Genomic DNA, 16086 nt, shown 5'->3' on the forward strand with positions numbered 1-16086 from the left:
CTCTGCATGCAATGTTATATCTGCTCGAATCCCACTCACCTCCATCTTTTTAAATATCTCTTTAAAAAAATAAATATATCTGTGGTTCTTCTTGTTGTGTCCTCCTGGTTGCTTCCCACCACATCCATGCCCATGTGATTGCCCGATCGTTGCACTCCGCCAGATCACTGGAAGAGCATTCATGCTCAAGCAGCTGGCCCTGCAGAAGATATTTCATACTTTGAGGCGGTCTGCTATAGTACTGGGGCCAGTGATGTAGCCTCACTTGATCGTTCCATCTCTAGACTGGCCAGGACCAGTGTGGAGTTGATTAAGGCAACACCATGTAGTCCAGGGCTGATCTGCACCGGGTGGTAGGTTCTTCACTGGTGGGAGCTGGAGTGCGTGGGCCACAGGGTCATTCTTTACTCCTTTGCCATTACTGAACCATTGTCTGTCTGGGTGACAATGTGAGGGGTTTAACGGTGGCAAGAAAACGTTGTCACGACTTCAGTCGACTCAGCATCAGTGTTATGGCAGATAGGAGATGTCTTGGATTTGTGCATTGCCTTGTGTACTCAACTGCACTGGCAACTACCTGGCATATATTAGAAGGAGCAATGCCTGTGATTACCGCAAAGAGCAAAAAATCTCCTGCTTTGCCAGCTGTACTCCAGGCTCCCAGAAGCTCCTTTGTGAGTCACAAGGCAGGAAATATGCTCCCTTGCAAAATGTTTCAGAAGACGATGCTGCTCGCAGGACTATGGCTAAAATTCCTTGAGTTCTTCTAGCCTTGGGGTACTGCTGCCTGCACAACATTATTTACCATTTCTGGGGCTGCTCCATGAGCATTGCCCTGCTGTTCTGGAATTCTGTGGGATTTGGGGGGCTGGAGGGGGGGGTCAGCTGGGTATCAAAGACGATGCAGCAGAGGGCTGGCTGCTTTCAACAAAACCAATGGAAATTCCCCACAAAAATCCTCAGTGTCAGGATATTTCTGTGGAATTTCCATTGGGAGTTTAATGTGTCTGGAAGCAGCGTGATCTCCTGAAGTGTTTTTTCGATGGCAGTGAGTGCCCAGCCACAGTGGTACTCAGAAGATGGCTGCTAGCACAGCCATGCAGAGGGACAGCCTTCTAGACAGGATGGCACATGGTCATGAAGTTCTGCAGGGTTCCTTCTCTTTGGATTCCCTGGAGAAACCCCCCAGCTCCTGCTTAATCCATACAAGTCTTTAAGCCTTGCTATAGAAGAGGTTTTCTAGAGTTAACCTTTCTATGGCAAGTTTTTAACGTTGGATGGTGCAATCTGATTATAGGAACATAGGAATTGCTCGTCTGAATCAGACCATTTGTCCACCTTCTCCAGCATCCTGTTTCTAATGGTGGCAAGCACCAGATATCTCAGAGAAAGGTACCAGAAACCCAACAATAAAATAACTTTCCCCCTAGGAATGTTTCTTCCTAGCCCCATTAATTCGAGACTGAATGATTTGTATCTTGGCAGGAGGTTAGACTAGATGACCTTTCTGGTTCCTTCTAACCCTGTGGTTCTATTGTCCTATCATACCCAAAATCACAGATCCCAAAGTTTCACACAAACAAGGGGTTAAATAAACAGGAAAAAGTGAGCTTAAATGTATGATGCCTGACTGTTTATAATTAAACTCAGTAAACAGTGGAGAGATATACTAAATTCCAAGGTCCGAAGGATTTAGGGAGGGAAGTTTTGAGACAAGAAGAGCCATCAGACAGAAAAATGACACAAGAGGATGTAATCTGTCCATGAAAGAGAAGAGGGTGGTTTGATATGGTGAGATTTTCCAAAGCATGTTATGCTTAATTTAACTTCATTTAAGGCAGCATTAAGACAGTGGGCTTGTCTATATGAACAAAGCTCATGGCAAGCTGAAGTGTAAATCTGATCTGCACTAGTCTGCTGTGCACTAAGTGTCCATGTGGATTCTGCTGCTATGCCCTAAAAGTTCCCTAGTGCACTTTAGTCTACGCCCATTCCAAAGCGGGGTCCATCAAAGCACACTGTAAAAGGTTTGGTGCATGGCAGCCAGATGCACATGGACACAGTGAGTGGCAGGTCAGAGTGGAGTAGATTTACACCCCTTAGATTTACACTAAGAGTTCATACTGACAAGCCCTCACATTGACTTTTAGGGGTGCAGAGTTAGGGCTATAGCTGGTCAAAATTTGAAATGTCCATCCCGTCTGAAATTCCAAGATTTCAAAATCTGGTTTTGTCCCAAGTTGAAATCTCTGATTTTTTCACAAAACAAAATATTTTTCTTTTATATTATACTATAATTATACTATCAGGACACGAAGCACCCCTGTAGTCACACCCTACACAATGCTGTAATAATCTTTATACAAAATACGCCTTCTGAGATATCATTTGAAAACTAACAACTCAGGGATCATTAATATTCTTCTGTGATGTATGTACATGAGAGGTATTAGGAGTAATGTATATGTGCTAGAACTGGGTTTCTCAGCCCATGAGTCGAGATGCAAAATTAGGCAACCAGAATGTTTCAAAGGGTCGCATGGCAGCTCCTGTGGCTCCTGTCCCATGGGGCTGGCTGGGGTCACCTCCCTGCTGCAGGTACTGGAACCTCTGGGATGCCAGCCCAGCTCAGGTTTGGCCCAGCCATCATAATGACAGGAGTCCAGGTAGGCCAAATTTGAGTGAGTGGCAACCCCATGAGCCAGGTCACAACTCCACTTACAACTTTGGTCCAGTCAGGGGGGTGGGGCCAAACCTGAGCAGCGCTGCAACTATGGCGGTTGCAATGCCAGGAGCGGAGAGCCACGCCCAGCCAGCCTCACAGCACAGGAGCTGCGGGAACCGTCACTGTGGGGTGAGTGCTGGGCAGGACCCCCCCCACACGAGGAGCAGGATCCAACCGAGATCCACCCCAGGACCTCTACCCCCAGACTATGTTGTGACAAGCCACAAATATTTACAAATGGGTCCAGAGCCCAAAAAGTTTGAGAACCACTGCTCTAGAACAATGAGCATGGTGTGTTTAACCCAGGCATGCCGGGAGGGTGGTACACAAGTCTGCCCTAGACAAAGGAATCACAGATGATGCCAGCTAATGTTTTAACTGGTAACGTTATTATAGAAAGGAGAGTGATCACTTTAGATAAGCTATTACCAGCAGGAGAGTGGGGTGGGGGGAGAGAAAACCTTTTGAAGTGATAAACACCCATTTTTTCATGGTCTGTGTGTATAAAACATCCTCACTGCATTTTCCACTTTATGCATCCGATGAAGTGAGCTGTAGCTCACGAAAGCTTATGCTCAAATAAATTGGTTAGTCTCTAAGGTGCCACAAGTACTCCTTTTCTTTTTATAGAAACCAAGGTCTTCGATGATGGCCTCCTTGTAAGCACTTCCAGAGTGAGACTTTTCTAAGTTTGAGATAAGGGGGCTTTTGGGGGCTGTTTTTAGTTTTCTTCCATACAGTTCTTGGTGCAGAACCCCTTGCCTATCCAGTGGAAGACACTTCCTGCAGGTTGTGATGTTTGCCCATCAGTTATTTGGTTTTTCCCTATGACCAAACCCAACCCTGAGAGATGCAACAAAGAAACATGTTTTCCCTACCTGGGAGTTACTTCCAAAGCACTTTGAAAGACAATGAGAATGTATTTACATATCAAGTAAACAGTCCCATCAAGCTAAGAAGAGGTGGGGCAAACCTCACACTAACAAGTGGGGGAGAAGATAGTATGGCGTCTACACCAGGCAGGAGAGAGAAGTTTGGTTTAGGTTTTACTTTTCAAAGAATAAATTGCAAGGGTTTACTGGTCTATAAAGACACAGGGGCAGAGGCTGAAGCTCCAGTGATAAGCAATTGAATTAACTGATTGTACAGAGGAAGGTCTTTTCTGAAAGCTAATGACACATTGGTGATTAATATAATTGTGAAATGTATATATTAACACTAAGGAATTATGGCTACTACTAATTGATATTAGGTTGTACAGTCTCTGCTCAGACAGGAGGGAATGTCACAGCCGCTGTTCCCACTAAGCTGTGCCCGTGTGCGTGCACACACAGATCCTAAACCCCGCACACACGGCAAAACACTGCGCGCACAAAAATTTGCACAGAAGCTCAACAATTTACCCAGAAGAATTTTTTTGCGCACACAGCATGCCAAAAATTAGAGGGAACATTGGTTACAGCTATCTACCTGTCTCCCATATAAATTAGGCATGGTGGCATCAGAAACAATGGAAGCCCTATTTACATATCAATCATACAGGACAGGCCTGCACAACAAGTAAAGTGGTGAGGGCCATATTACTCCAAAGAAAACAGCTGAGGGCCGAAACCCCCTGGCCCCATGGAAACAACCCCCCCACCAGCGCTGCCCGCCACGTGGAAACAAACCCTCCTTCCCCAGCACCACCCTGCTGGGTGTGAGGGGGTGCAGGGGGCAGGGCAGGGGGATGGGTGTGTGTGAGGGGGGTGCAGGGGGCTGGGGAGGTGTGAGGGGGTGCAGGGGTCAGGGCAGGGGTCTGGGAGTGTGTGAGGGGGGTTCAGGAGTCAGGGCAGGGGAGGTGTGGGGGCTGCAGGGGGCTGGGGAGGTGTTAGGGGGTGCAGGGGTCAGGGTGGTCAGAGGGCTGGGGGGGTGCTCATGGCAGGGGCTGGAGGGGATATGCCCTGATTCTAGCCCCTTCCCCAAGGCCACGCTCCCTCCTCTTCTCCTCCTCCTCCCCAGAGCAGTGAGCGTGCTGAGGCTCCGCTCTTCCCCCTCCCTCCTGTTGACACTGCCCGCTCGGCTCATCATCCCCCCACCCCTCCCGGCTCCCCTCCTCACCCCCCACCGCCCGCTCACCTCCTCAGCCGCCCTCCCCTGCCGCCAGCTCACCTGCCCCCCAGCCACTGGCCTCTTCACCACCCCGCCCACCCGCCAGCCGGCCAGCCAGCCAGCCAGCCAGCCAGCCGTTGGCTTGCCCCACCCCGCCGCTTGCCTACTCACCCCCCACGGGCCGCACCGTGAGACCACGGGAGCCGCATGTTGCGCAGGTCTGATACAGGAGGATGGGTAGCTCACAGGATGGGAAGAACAGCTGGAAGTCATCCTGCCTCTTGAAACAAGTTCATTGAACTCTGGAAGATATAAGCAAGGAGAGAAGCCATCTTTGGCACCGATCACTAAGAAGCCAGAACTCTTGCAAGCTGAAAAAGATGGATCCTTCAACTCACGGGGAGGGGGAAGTTTCTGGGAACTGAATACAAGTGAGAAACCTGCTTACGTAAATATTGTATCTTGCTAGATAAAGTTCTAGCCTTTTAAACTGTATTTTGTTTTGTTTTACTTGTAACATTTTCTATCTTCATTCCGTATACGAGTCTACTTCCAGACCATTGTACCCCTTTCAGAAGTCTGATTTGTCTTGAGTACCTCCAAGTTACATTTCACTTAAAAACGACTTGCTTACAAAGTCTCCATGGGGAGCTGGGCTCCATGGGGAGCTGGGCTCGAGGTGGGGTGCCCAGGCAGTAGCCTGGCTGGGAGTGGGGAGCCGGGAGGAAGCAGGACTCCTACCAGGGAGTGGGGACAGCAGCCCGACTGGGAGCCAGGAGCCTATGGGGCAGCAGGGGTCCCAGCGAGGAGAAGGGAGCTCCAGCAGCAGGTGCCTGGGAGCGGGTAGCTGGGAGCTCAGGGGGCAGCCGGGCTCTAGCTGGAGTTGTTTTTTTTTCTTCACAAACAACTTGTGAAGAAAACCAAGGTTAATTGTTAGACAGTTATCATCTAATGGACAAGCCATTGCCACAGGGGGAAATGAAACTGAGGTGAAGACTGGCAGAAGAGTCTCTCTCCCATCCATGGGGGTGGGGGGGGGACAGGGATTTGCTAAATAATCTCTTCTGGAAGAGAGAGCCTTCTGGGGAATGTGGGGCAAATGCAGAAACAGTATGTTTTTGGAAGTTTTTGGAAAGCGTAGGGGACAATTTCCTGGCGCAAGTGCTAGAGGAGCCAACTAGGGGGGGCACTTTTCTTGACCTGCTGCTCACAAACCGGGTAGAATTAGTGGGGGAAGCAAAAGTGGATGGGAATCTGGGAGGCAGTGACCATGAGTTGGTTGAGTTCAGGATCCTGACACAGGGAAGAAAGGTAAGCAGCAGGATACGGACCCTGGACTTCAGGAAAGCAGACTTCGACTCCCTCAGGGAACGGATGGCCAGGATCCCCTGGGGGACTAACTCGAAGGGGAAAGGAGTCCAGGAGAGCTGGCTGTATTTCAAGGAATCCCTGTTGAGGTTACAGGGACAAACCATCCCGATGAGTCGAAAGAATAGTAAATATGGCAGGCGACCAGCTTGGCTTAATGGTGAAATCTTAGCGGATCTTAAACATAAAAAAGAAGCTTACAAGAAGTGGAAGGTTGGACATATGACCAGGGAAGAGTATAAAAATATTGCTCGGGCATGTAGGAATGTTATCAGGAGGGCCAAATCGCACCTGGAGCTGCAGCTAGCCAGAGATGTCAAGAGTAACAAGAAGGGTTTCTTCAGGTATGTTGGCAACAAGAAGAAAGCCAAGGAATGTGTGGGCCCCTTACTGAATGAAGGAGGCAAACTAGTGACAGAGGATGTGGAAAAAGCTAATGTACTCAATGCTTTTTTTGCCTCTGTTTTCACTAACAAGGTCAGCTCCCAGACTGCTACGCTGGGCACCACAAAATGGGGAAGAGATGGCCAGCCCTCTGTGGAGATAGAGGTGGTTAGGGACTATTTAGAAAAGCTGGATGTGCACAAGTCCATGGGGCCGGACGAGTTGCATCCGAGAGTGCTGAAGGAATTGGCGGCTGTGATTGCAGAGCCATTGGCCATTATCTTTGAAAACTCGTGGCGAACCGGGGAAGTCCCGGATGACTGGAAAAAGGCTAATGTAGTGCCAATCTTTAAAAAAGGGAAGAAGGAGGATCCTGGGAACTACAGGCCAGTCAGCCTCACTTCAGTCCCTGGAAAAATCATGGAGCAGGTCCTCAAAGAATCAATCCTGAAGCACTTGCATGAGAGGAAAGTGATCAGGAACAGTCAGCATGGATTCACCAAGGGAAGGTCATGCCTGACTAATCTAATCGCCTTCTATGATGAGATTACTGGTTCTGTGGATGAAGGGAAAGCAGTGGATGTATTGTTTCTTGACTTTAGCAAAGCTTTTGACACGGTCTCCCACAGTATTCTTGTCAGCAAGTTAAGGAAGTATGGGCTGGATGAATGCACTACAAGGTGGGTAGAAAGCTGGCTAGATTGTCGGGCTCAACGGGTAGTTATCAATGGCTCCATGTCTAGTTGGCAGCCGGTATCAAGTGGAGTGCCCCAAGGGTCGGTCCTGGGGCCGGTTTTGTTCAATATCTTCATAAATGATCTGGAGGATGGTGTGGATTGCACTCTCAGCAAATTTGCGGATGATACTAAACTGGGAGGAGTGGTAGATACGCTGGAGGGGAGGGATAGGATACAGAAGGACCTAGACAAATTGGAGGATTGGGCCAAAAGAAATCTGATGAGGTTCAATAAGGATAAGTGCAGGGTCCTGCACTTAGGACGGAAGAACTCAATGCACAGCTACAGACTAGGGACCGAATGGCTAGGCAGCAGTTCTGCGGAAAAGGACCTAGGGGTGACAGTGGACGAGAAGCTGGATATGAGTCAGCAGTGTGCCCTTGTTGCCAAGAAGGCCAATGGCATTTTGGGATGTATAAGTAGGGGCATAGCGAGCAGATCGAGGGACGTGATCGTTCCCCTCTATTCGACATTGGTGAGGCCTCATCTGGAGTACTGTGTCCAGTTTTGGGCCCCACACTTCAAGAAGGATGTGGATAAATTGGAGAGAGTCCAGTGAAGGGCAACAAAAATGATTAGGGGTCTGGAACACATGACTTATGAGGAGAGGCTGAGGGAGCTGGGATTGTTTAGCCTGCAGAAGAGAAGAATGAGGGGGGATTTGATAGCTGCTTTCAACTACCTGAAAGGGGGTTCCAAAGAGGATGGCTCTAGACTGTTCTCAATGGTATCAGATGACAGAACGAGGAGTAATGGTCTCAAGCTGCAGCGGGGGAGGTTTAGATTGGATATTAGGAAAAACTTTTTCACTAAGAGGGTGGTGAGACACTGGAATGCGTTACCTAGGGAGGTGGTAGAATCTCCTTCCTTAGAGGTTTTTAAGGTCAGGCTTGACAAAGCCCTGGCTGGGATGATTTAACTGGGAATTGGTCCTGCTTCGAGCAGGGGGTTGGACTAGATGACCTTCTGGGGTCCCTTCCAACCCTTATATTCTATGATTCTATGATTCTATGTGAGGCAATGTGTGTTACACATCAGTAAGGGGACGTTAGAGAGTCTAAGGGCCACATTCACTCTTGTCCACCACCAATAGTACCACAGTAGTGTGACTCTCCACCGGGCACAGGGATGGTATGAAGTCAATGGCAAAACCTGGAGTAAATCCTGAGTAAGTCTATATTGATGTAATTTATATGCAGAAGGGATCAAAGAAGGTGAAAAAAGGTGTATCAAAGTGGAGGAGGTGCTTTGCTTTATGCCTTTGTATAACCTCCCATTAGCTGATTTGCCTGCTGCATCCCTTTCCAAATTCTTCCCTCCTTTTCATGGGCATAACTCCCATTAACCTCTGATTGTAGATTCACCATGTAACTGAGAATTAAATATGACCTTTGATGGGTAAGAGAGAGCAACTCAGACTCACAATGTGCAATTTACTCCACCTCACCCCATCAATTTTACAGCCTCTCATAAACTTGTCATAGTCTGATGGGGGCTGAGGAGACAGGACAATACTAATTCTAAAAATCTCTTTAGAAAGGAGAAACAAAAACAGAAAACAGCTGTCCCAAGTTCACTGAATACTACAAAAAGCGATATTAGTTTTCTAACCTTGCTGTCTCTGCTACACTAATAAAAACTCCCTTCCCAGAGCAATGTTGGCCTCAACAAAGATTTTTCTATCTCTCTTTTTTTCTCTGCCACTGTGCTATATACAGAAAGCAGAAACTAGTGCAATACAAAAACAGTCATATTTTTTCAGTCCCCTCAATACCAAACCACAAACTCCCAATAATATCTGATAGAAACTAAGGAAATCAGTTTGGTGGATTGATTTTCCCCCACTACCAAACTTTCAGGAGGCAAATAGTGGAAAGTGAAGAACAAAGAGAAAAGCTATTTTTAAAAAGTGTAAAGTGGAAAAATCCTTTATGATATTATTATTACTACAATCACTGTGGTTCATAGATTACAATAGAAATGTGTGTGTTTTCATATGGAGCGTCTGTCTAATGATTGTACATTCCGTCGTTAGGTTTTGGTTTCTTTGTTCTAAATTGCCTGTCACTGTGGTACCCTAAGCAACATCTAACATACAAAAGAGCGTGCCCTTAATGGAAACATTCTCACAGCCTCCCTTGTTTCTGGTGTACGGCTTATTCCTCTGGCTTTATTTGTTCCTTCTTCTTCCTACTAGTGTGACACTGGGCAAATAATTTAACCAATCCTCTGCTTCAGTTGCACACCTTTAAAATGGGAATTATACCTCCCTTCTATTCATTGTGGGGCTAACATCTATTAACAGTTGTGAAGCACTCAGATGCTATGATAATGAGCCCCATCTAAGAAGATTGACAGACAACCCTCCCCTTTGTGAACAAGGTCAGTGCAATTTATCCCAGTTTGGGGGAACCGAGGCATGGAGAGGTTAAGTAGTTTGCCCAAGGCCACACAGTGGCTCAGTAGCAGGGTCAGAGATTGGTCCCAGGAGCCCAGGCTCCCAGTCTCCCTGCTCTAACCAACTGACCACAGTCTCTATTTAATTATATGCTGCTTTTTCATTACTGGTGGCTCTACTCCAACTATTTGCAGAGGGTTTTATTTATAATTTCATAAAGGGAGTCATTGTCCCTCTGCGGCTGTCATGGTGGCATTGCATAATCCAGGGTTACTTGGAAACAATTGTGTGATTTATTGTTTATTTATCTTAACAATGATGAATGTTCTAATAAAGCATTGTTCAAAAGTTTGCTTTAATATTTCCTCTGTTTTCTGCTCTGGAGATTAATACCTCTAAACTCTTCTCGAGGTGACTGGGTTCCCATTCCCCCTCTATAGGAGTGGATGCCGAGATGGCAGCTGTTTATTTTTCAAGTGGATCTTTGGGTGTTCTATTTTCTTTGTAAAATATCCTGCTTATGTGGATTTGCTATTTGCAGAGTCTTCTGAGAAGTCTTTCCCTGTGCCAAGCAGTTTTGAGGTTAGAAACAAGTTGTTTGTGAAGAAAAAAAACCAACCAACCAACCTCCCTCCCTCCCCACAACACACACATGGATTAAACACACAAACCCTTTGTTTAGGAGTCTCACCATCTGGGACCAAGGTTAATTGTTCTTATCCCCAGCTGTACACTAGTCTCAAACATGACGAAATTTAGTTCTCATCAAACTGTCCATCCTAGTGTCACTTTCTCTCAATTACAGAATCTCAATGAGAGGAATGGGCTGCCAAGCAACAGGGACCATACCGTGATCCTGTACAGATGCAGGTCCTGATGGTTGTTATTCAGACACATTTGGATCCCTGCCTCTTTGGGATAATCAGGGGTCGGTTCTATGTTCAGCCAACACTGTTGCATTACCGGATGCAGATTAAGGTCTTGTGGAGCACTGGGCCAGAGCAAGTGGGGGGCCCCCTCCCCACACCTTCCCCCTGCGGCCCTGCCCATGGCCCTACACCATTCAGCCCCTTCCCCTCGCGTCCCCACCCCATTCCACCTCCCCACTGCGGCCCCCCATTTACTCCTTTCTGCTCCCCCACTGCAGCCCCAAGACCGGAGAAGCTCTGTTGCCCCCCACCCACCACCAGGGCTTCCCCTGCCACCCCATGCTTCTGCGGGGGCTAGGGTCGGGGTGCTAGGGCTTCTCCTGCCCCGCCAACCTGGCACTTCTGCCAGGGAGTGGGGTCAGGGGCTTCTCCAACCTGACATGGCTGCTGGGGAGTGGGGCCAGGGTGCAGAGACTTCCCCCACCCTGCCCCACCCTGGTGCTTGTCTGCTGGGGGGGGGCGGTGCCCATTTTTCCAGGGCCTCCCAATTGGTCGGGGCCCCTGGGCATGGACCCCATGGGCCCATTGGCTGATCCGCCACTGTGCAGGACAGCCATCATCTTGCCCAAAACACCAGGGATTGAAGCAGAGACCTCCAGAATTTAAAGCATAAGCTGCTATAGCTCAAGTTAAGATCCAAGGCCGGGGCTGGAACTGACTCAGACCCTCTGCAGATTGGGCACAGAGGGGAACTGATGAAACCCACTCCCCAGCAGGTCACAATTGCTGGTTGCTATGGATCCTTCTCCCTCCTCTCTCTTCCCCCATTCTCTTTTTAACCCCAAAGGACCTGGCTCAAAGCTCAGTGAAGTCTCTGAAAGGATTTCCACCCATCTTAATGGGCTTTCGGTTGGGCCCACAATGTATATGGCGCAAGCAGTGGCAGTAAAAGTCCCTCTCATTTTGCTTTGCCAAGTGCCGCAGCACATGGCCAGGGACACAAAGAAAAGTCATGAAGAGACAGTAAACCCAGGAGCTTTGACGCTATTTCCACAGGGTCCATTTTCAGTGCATTACGTGATTGATGAAGAAAGTTCAAGTGTGAGATTCCTGGTCCTTCACCACACAGCATCCACCTCTGGATATAAAACATGGGCACAGACAGGCCTTTGAAAATGAAACAAACACAGGCACCCTCCATACTTACATTGTAAGCCCTCTGGGGGCAGGGACAGTCTTTCTGATTTGGGTTTGTACAGCACCTAGCACCCTGGGGTCCTGGTCCATAACTAGGTATCCTCGGTGCTATAGCGATAATAAATAATAGTAGTCAGATTACACTCAGCTGTAGTCCCAGGTCACTCCTAGACATGAGACTCCCCAGAGCTGAGAACACAAATCTCAGTGCAATCTGGCCCTAAGCTTGAATCCTCTGAGTATATCAGCTCTGACATCTCTCTGCTGTGCTGGAGTGTGGGGGGGAAGGGGGAAGGTCATTGAACCCATTAGTAAACCAAAGGTCTGCCCACTACTGCCAAGCACCAACAAAAGGCAACACAAGAAGTCAGAGAGCTCCTTTCTGAATGAGGCTAGAGGAGAGGGGTTGCAATGGAGAAATCAGGAGAAAGGGAGCAAACCAAACTTCCAGCCAGAAACCATTTGCAAAGGCTGAGAAGTACTCAGCCTCACTGCGGGCTCCTTGCGAACCTTGGTTTCCCCACCCTGGGCATGGCTCACATGGCTGGTGATTGGTTTCAGCTTGCGCCTCCACAGCCACAGGGTTCTGGGAAAGCTTTGGGCTCAGATATGGAGATTTTGACATTTATGTGACTCAAAAGAAAAGGCTGAATGTTGGTATCCGCACAGAAAATGAGCGGAACCCTCTCCCATTAAATTTAATGAGCACTTAACTGCTCTGTTGCTTTTCTTTTGTTTAGAAAACAATAGGAGTCTCAAGATTTGTTTTCCATAGTGTTTGAGGTTAAACAGTAGCATGTTTCATGCCACTGTAAAGAAACCATAGTAATTAGAAAGAAAACACTGAGATCCCCCTGCTTTCCTTATCTACTCTGAGAAACTAGTGGGTGGAAGGAAGAATGATCTTGTGGCGAAGGTGCTAGACTGAGGTTCAGTGGATCTGGATTAGTTCCCAGAGGCAGTATGGACTCCCTGCGTGACCTTGAGACTCAGTCTCCCAGTGCTCAATTTCCTATCTGTGAAACGGGTATAATAATGCTGCCAAAGCTTATAGGGTGTAGTGTACATTCATTCATTAATGTGTGTGTGGTACTCAGATATTATGATGATGGAGACCAGATAAGTACCTAGATAGTTAAGACAAGTGAGGATCAAGGAGAGGGATGGCATTAAAGGTAAGGGCCCAGTGGGCTAATGAACCAAGTATGACAGGGAAGTTCATCTGCAGCTCCCCATCCCTCCAGTCTGGACCACGACTAAGACAAAGCTCTCTCTTCTCCACCCATCTAGAGAAAGAACTAACTTCACACCATCACCGGTTCATTCACCTGCACGTCCACCAATGTAATATATGCCATCATGTGCCAGCAATGCCCCTCTACGTACATCAGCCAAACTGGACGGTCCCTACATAAAAGGATAAATGGACACAAGTCAGATATTAGGAATGGCAATATACAAAAACCTGTAGGAGAACACTTCAGTCTCCCTGGACACACAATAGGAGATTTAAAGGTGGCCATCCTGCAGCAAAAAAACTTCAGGACCAGACTTCAAAGAGAAACTGATGAGCTTCAGTTCATTTGCAAATCTGACCCCATCAGCTCAGGATTAAACACAGACGGTGAATGGCTCTGCAACGACAAAAGCAGTTTCTCCTTCCTTGGTGTTCACACCTCAACTGCTGGAAGAGGGCCTCAGCCTCCCTGATTGAACTAACAGCATTATCCCTTGCCTGATTCTTGCTGCACATTTATACCTGCCTCTGGAAATTTCTACCAAATGCATCTGACGAAGGGGGTATTCACCCACAAAAGCTTATGCTCCAATATGTCTGTTAGTCTGTGAGGTGCCACAGGACACTTTGCCGCTTTAACAGATCCAGACTAACATGGCGACCCCTCTAATACTTGAATGAGGTTAATGCACGGCCACTCTTGGACTGGAATCTGCTGACCCCTTGATTTGCCTCTGCCTCTCCACGCTTCCAATTGTATGGCTTAGTCTAGTGCCACCGAAGTCAATGGGAGCCTTAAGCTCAGACCCCGAGTTCTCTGGCTCCATGTACGCCACTGCATGGGCTCTTCTTCCTCTATTTTTAATTCCTCCAATATATTTTAATCATTAAAAGAAAGGAAAAGGGCTGAGTTGGTAGCTGGGCTGCAGCTCACTGTGTTGCTACCTTGGGAATATCATTTCAGGAGCAACCTCAGTGCCTTCCCTTTCCAGCCTGCCGGAGCATAGCAGGTAGCACTGAGTCCTCCAGGAGGGATTCTGGCTACCACACGCTGCACCCCTCCAGCACAGACCGTGGCAGAAAAGCCACTGTCACGGTTGCAGTTCTAACTGCACCACTCTCCCGTCTGGTCTCTGAATGCTCCTCCTCAGGAGTCAGGCTTTCATGTCTCCTGGGTTGAAATCCTGTGATTCTCCCACTCTTAGACCTGGCCCTGGGCTTCAGCCCCCTGTGTATCAACTGCGACTATTCAGCAGGCCTGCCTGGATTGGGCAGCCACCGCACGTTGTCCCTTCAGGAGTTTGTGACTGGTGGTTAATACATGTGAGCTTCTCCAACCAAAGCATTGTTTAATCTTAACAGCAGGAACTGAGCATAAGAGAAGGAATTTAACACTACAAAAGGCCTACGTGCATGTCTGTCCTACTCTATGCCCTATCACCCTGTGGATGTGGGCCGGGCCTGTTTTGCTTTTCCAGATCCTCCAGCCCAGTTTGCCTTGGTGCTCCATGAACCACCAACTGACAGCTGCCTCCCCCTCTCTCTGGAGAGCAGCTTATTAACTGTTTAGTGTCCTTTTGATCTTTGGGCTTCCAGTCTTGGCAAAACAAGTTTGGCTGGAGCCTGGAAGTAACATTTCCCCAGCTAATAGCTCAGGCATTGTCTTTTAGTCACACTCTCTGTGGTTATTAGGAGGCCGGTTGTCTAGAAATCTAGAATTATTTTGTTACCTTCCTGTTAGTTTCCTAAGCCGTGCTATTAAACTAAACCAATGCATGCATTCACTAAACATTTCAAATAATCCAATACAGCCATAGCATGAATCCAAACAACCCAGCCACATACAGTATTATTACAAATCAGCCCCGCATCCTTACTAGCAACATGGGAATTTAACTAAACCAGTTAAACAAAACTGGTTTAACTAAACTGGTGCAAGTTTGTGTGTAGACAAGACCTAAACCATTATCTACCAAAGCCAGTGCAGTAGAATTCACAGCCATCACTACAAGTAGGTACAGTGACAATCTGGGTCTTCTGATCACTTCCACTAGAATAGGAACTACCCATTCTCACAACGGTTTCACTAACTGAATTCAGGAACATTTTAACTCCTATGCGGTTGGCACACTATTTCCATGAGTCATGTTGTAAGCAGATTGTGTTGCGTCAGTCCCATATGCCAGAAAGAAAGACCCCTGCTTAAGGGTGTGGATCAAGGACTTCTGGCTTTCTGAGATGGCGGAGTGAGGCACGGCTGGCATAACCATACGCATGCCTGATTTGGATAAAACATGGAAGCTGACATTTCAGTGTCTCAGAGCTGGCTCCAAACAGGTTGTTTCAATCATGTCCTTCATAACTTGTTAATTTCCAGCCTGTTCAGATTGCATTTCCATCCTGGTTGGAGGCTGGTCATAGAAAGAAGTTGGATCATATTGGAAACATGCTCTTATGGTTGATTTCACAATGAGCATGGTGGAAATGTGCTTTGTACAAACATTTTGATCACCATGGGGACAGGGAAGGAGGGGCTTTCCCTCTGCACTGGGACAGCCAGAACAGAAAGTCAGTTGTGTTCTTGAATGTTGAATCAGCAAGTTTGGGAAATGCAGTCTGACAAACACCAAGAAGAAAGTTCTTCCAGCTAAAATTGTAGCATCTCGAAGTGTAACCGCTCGTAGGGTTGCCAGCTGTCCAGTTTTCAACCGAACACCCAGTCGAAAAGGGACCCTTCCCAACCCTGTGAAAATGAGCGAGTGAGTGAGGGTGGGGGAGAGCAAGTGATGGAGGAAGGGGGAATGGAGTGAGCGGGGGGGGCCTCAGAGAAGGGGCAGGGCAAGGGTGTTCAGTTTTGTTTGGTCAGAAAGTTGGCAAACCCAAGGGTGGTCCTGCTCAGGACAGATTCTAAGAATCAAAGTATTTCAGTGAAAGTTAGGAGCCAAAATACTTTTGAGGATCTGGGCCTAAATCCCCAGGAGGCTCTGAATATCCAGGTTATTTAATGATATCTTAATTGCAGCATATTATTCAACCACTAGACTTCTCTATGCTGTATAGAGGGTGTAACCCCTGGTAAG

Source organism: Caretta caretta, chromosome 16 (genome assembly GCF_965140235.1).
Source record: "Caretta caretta isolate rCarCar2 chromosome 16, rCarCar1.hap1, whole genome shotgun sequence".
NCBI lineage: Eukaryota > Metazoa > Chordata > Testudines > Cheloniidae > Caretta > Caretta caretta.